The sequence below is a fragment of the Dermacentor andersoni genome, chromosome 7 (assembly GCF_023375885.2).
Source record: "Dermacentor andersoni chromosome 7, qqDerAnde1_hic_scaffold, whole genome shotgun sequence".
Lineage (NCBI taxonomy): Eukaryota > Metazoa > Arthropoda > Arachnida > Ixodida > Ixodidae > Dermacentor > Dermacentor andersoni.
The window spans coordinates 17686600-17691290 of NC_092820.1; the positions used below are offsets into that span (position 1 = coordinate 17686600).

The window sequence follows — 4691 nt, forward strand, 5'->3', positions numbered from 1 at the left end:
ATCACAAGAACGACAGAAGAATCGAGACCAAGGGCTATCTGACCACTCCGCCTCCAGACACCACCGAATGTCCTCCAGATCACCTACCCCATCCAGGACTTCAGTGGCAATGGGAGACTCGACCCAACATAAGGTGAGCTGGGCGGGGATGGCACAAAAAGGGGCTCCAATAACCGCCAACCCTGAGTACCAAAGAATCCTTTCTGAAAATCGTCAGCTTAAAAAAACAGTAGAAGAACTTAAAATCGAGATGGCAACGCTGAAGGCACAGTTTCAGAATACCAAAATTGGGCAAGCTAAACCAGCACAAGGAGATAAACCGGCCGCCCAACAGACAACAATTAGCAACATTGAAAGAATGATGAATCAGGTAGTAGAACAAATTCAGGCTCTGCAAACCTTTCAACAGCAGTTATTTGCTGAGGTGCAGAACCATAAAGTTTATGTAGACGAACAAATGTCTAAACTGCACCAAACATCACGCAAAAGAGCCAGCAGTAACCCCGGAACACCGACGGCGAGAAAGGTAAAAAACGGGGCTGTTTCCGATTCGACGGATACCGAAATCGTAGCTAACCAGTAAAACAACCCGAACCACGGACACCGCTGAGATATGGCAATGGAACTGCCGCTCTTTTCAGAAAAGAGCGGCAGCGCTACAAGCTTATTTAGACGCCGCCATTATTCAACCGGACGTCATCTGTCTTCAGGAAGTTGGAAAGGGAGTAGTTAAGCTTAGAGACTACTACACCTTTCAAAATCCCATGTATCCTAGAGTGGCGACGCTGGTGCACAAGAATATCGCGGCCAGTGAACACTATTATCCCCAATGCTCAACGGAGCACCAATTGATCGAATTACACACTACGAAAAGGAGTAAAACCAAAACGTTTATTGGCAACGTGTACAGCCCACCGAAAGAACGGCAGACTGCGTTTCCCGAGATGCTTGAATGGGCGCTTGGACATCTGAAAAAAAAAAGACAGGTTTATTTTAGTCGGGGATTTTAATGCTCCCCACACCAATTGGGGTTATAGGACAAATACAAAAAAGGGCAGAAACCTAGTAGAAGCAGTAGAGAAATATAACATGCAACTAGAGACCTTACCCCTCGCCCCTACAAGACTTGGAAATAGCGTCTGCGGAGACACGTACCCAGACCTCACCTTTACATTTAACGTAAAAGAGGGACAGTGGAGGAACCTGGATGAAAATCTGGGAAGTGACCATTATATTATAAGTTACTCCACTACGACTCCCAAATTAAAAAAGCCTTTCAGAAACGCGAAACTTACAGACTGGACTGCATATAGACATTACCCGATCCCTCAGCATCCAATAGATTCAATAGAAGAATGGGTAGACGAAATTATGCAGGCATACCAAGCCAACACAAAGCACGTCGCGCTAAGCGAAAAAACACCGGTAGTGGATCCCCACCTCGCCCATATGTGGGAAGGCAGGCGAAGTCTTACTAAACGATGGAAGAGACAGCGCTTAAACAGAAAGCTCAGAGCTAGAATAGAACAACTGACAGAACAAGCAAATGAGTATGCTAGGCAACTACAAGCGAACAACTAGATACAATTTTGTGACTCGTTACGAGGAACGCTCTCAACAACCAAAACATGGGCAATATTATGGAGCATGCTTGATCCATACAATACAAAAACAGTCACTACTAGAGCATTACGCACATTGGTAGGAGAATTTAAGGGGGATGACGCATCCTTGATCCAAACCCTGGCAGACAGATACATCGGGACAGGAGGAGATAACATCGATAAGAGAGAGTACAAAGGCATGGACAATCCCAAGCTTGATGCACCCATAACAAAACAAGAAGTATATGCCGCCGCTCTAGCATTAAAACGTAACTCAGCCCCAGGCGAGGATGGCATCACGAATGCTATGTTAAGAAATATGAGTGATCAGCAACTGGAACACCTAACCCGGTACTTCAATGAGAAAATCTGGGAAACGGGAGAGCTTCCTAATCAATGGAAAGAAGCGACCATCATCTTAATACCTAAACCGGGGAAAGCAAGAACATTGCAGAATCTCAGGCCAGTATCTCTAACCTCCTGCTTAGGCAAACTTTTCGAAAAGGTCCTTCATATCAGGCTTACTAGCTATATCGAAGGGCACCAACTTCTCTCGCACAACATGTACGGCTTCAGACAACATCTTTCTACACAAGACATATTCGTAAGGCTACGAGATGACGTGCTGCAAAATGTCCCTACAGGGGGAGAGAACATCATAGCAGCGCTTGACTTAAAAAGCGCTTTTGATACGATCTCCCGTACCCTCATACTTGAAGAGCTCGAAAGAATGGGCTGTGGAATTAAGATCCACAATTACATCCGCTCTTTCCTTACTGAACGTAAAGCCACAATAGGTATGGAAAATATTCGATCTTCCAAACTCCCAATGCCTAACAGAGGCACACCACAGGGTGCCATCCTTTCACCACTTCTATTTAATGTCGCAATGAACCGCTTGGCACGACAACTAGAGAAAATTAACGACCTCAACTTCGCGTTTTACGCAGACGACATCACGTTATGGGCCTGCAAAGGCTCGTTAGGGCAAAAAGAACAAACTATCCAGGAGGCTATCGACTCGGTGAAGGACTTCGCAGAACAAAACGGTATGCAATGCGCTCCTGAAAAATCTGAGTTTATCCGGATCCACGGGCGTAACTACAGAAACAAACCGAGCATCCACCTAACTATGGGTGACCGGACGTTACCAGAAAGAAATATGATCAGAATACTTGGACTATGGTTACAAAGCAACAAAAGAGCCACTCACACCATTGCGACTCTAAAGTCAAGCACGAGGAGCATCGCTAGACTAATAAGCAGAATTACAAAGAAAGGTAAAGGGCTCCACGAGAACGAAACCATAACACTAGTCCAGGCTTTTATTCTTAGCAAAATAACATACGGACTACCATATCAAGAGCTAACCCCATCGGAAATCAAAGAAATCGACCTACTAATACGTGGCGCGTATAAGTCAGCCCTTGGGCTTCCTAAGAATGCGGCAAACGAGAGGGTGCAAGCTCTAGGCATATACAACACATTTGAAGAGTTAAGAGCAGCCGTTCTTATGACACAAAGAGAACGACTATGCCTCACAAGCACAGGTAGAAACGTTCTGTCGCGTTTAGGCTACCCATTGCGACCGCAGTACTCCAAGGAACAAACAACCCCAATGCCGGATCGAATACGCGAGCGCATAGTGGTCTCCCCAGTCCCACGCAACATGAACAAAACTTATCACACAGCGAGAAGACAGGCGAGAGCTAAACATCTTCAGAAAACCTTCGGCAGTAATCAAGACGTAATGTATACTGATGCAGCTAGATTTAGCAAAGGACATGTAATAGTGGCAGTTCAACCCACACGCCACGGAACGCTTCACACATCAGCCTCGATACGCACTAGGTGCACTGCAACAGCGGAAGCAGCGGCGATTGCTCTCGCTATCGCATACAAGGAAAAGCAAAACAGCTCAGCTTTAATAATGTCCGACTCACAAGTGGCATGCAGAATGTATCTACAAGGCAACATACCACAAGTCGCCCTTAAGATCATAGGCGACACATTGAAAGAAGATCATGCAATTTTATGGTGTCCTGGCCACGAGGGTATCTCGGGAAACGAACAGGCACACACTCTAGCTCGAGGCTTTACTAACCGAGCTGGAGATACGAACAACGATGAAAAAGACGATCGCCTACTGGTCCGCGATATACTGGAGCACCAGCGAAGAACCCGGCGACAGTACGCCCCACCACACAAACTACTCAATGTAGAGGAGGCGCAGAAATATAGAAGAATACAGACGGATACCTACCCACATTTGGGTAGATACCATAAAATAAACCCAACCTTGTACACTAACTCTTGCCCGTGGTGCGGGTCATGGCCTTCATTGCCTCACGTAACATGGGAGTGCGCCAAAAGACCTCATGCCATTAATTCACCTTTGGTACTCACCTTGCTAAGGGAGCCCTGGGAGGCCATCCTCGCTCTTGCTGACCTCGAGGCCCAGAAGGGCCTCTTGGACCAAGCTGGGCGGGTCGCGATGGCCACTGGAGTCTTGGAATAGGGACCCACCCTGCACTGCTCCCTTCCGCCACTTTCTTTTTTTTTGTCTCATCAATAAATGTTTATTCCTCCTCCTCCTTGCTTCGCATGCGGCGCACTCAACGCCTAATGGCCTCGAGCTCCACCACTGGAAAAGCTGGCGCCACCGTCGGCGTGACGTGCAAGGAGGGATCACGTGGACATAGCGGCCGCGTCGGCTGCTTCGGGAGCGCCGAAGCGAGCTGAAAACGAGTTTATATTCCCTGGTACGCTGCGGTCCCCATTTAGTGGCGAAATTTTCCCGCTTCGAATGTCTCCTTTACAGCACTTGAAAGCACTACAATAGGTAGTGGCTGCCTTTGAAGGCGCGCCACATGGTAGGCTACTGCTCGGTGCCGCAGGGCCGGACGCACGTAACGGACGCCGGTGTCAGCCTTAGTCACACGTAGCCGCAGGACAAGAAGCTGCGTGAAGCTTGGCTCGCGAAACATAAAACCGGCAAACAGTCGTCGGCTACAACTCGGGTATGCAGCAAGCACAGACGCGAGGAAGATTTCTGCTACGGCGCCACGTCTGCGATGTTCTGAAAAC

At 47.7% G+C, this 4691-nt stretch overlaps 1 long non-coding RNA gene across 1 annotated transcript; it reads right to left on the minus strand.

The window, feature by feature from the left end:
• Positions 1-877: 877 nt before the first annotated feature.
• LOC140219390 (uncharacterized) lies at positions 878-4167 on the minus strand. The gene is made up of 2 exons (XR_011895621.1): positions 4011-4167; positions 878-968 (listed from the first exon to the last, which is right to left on the minus strand). It is a non-coding gene; the product is annotated as an uncharacterized lncRNA (long non-coding RNA).
• Positions 4168-4691: the final 524 nt, after the last annotated feature.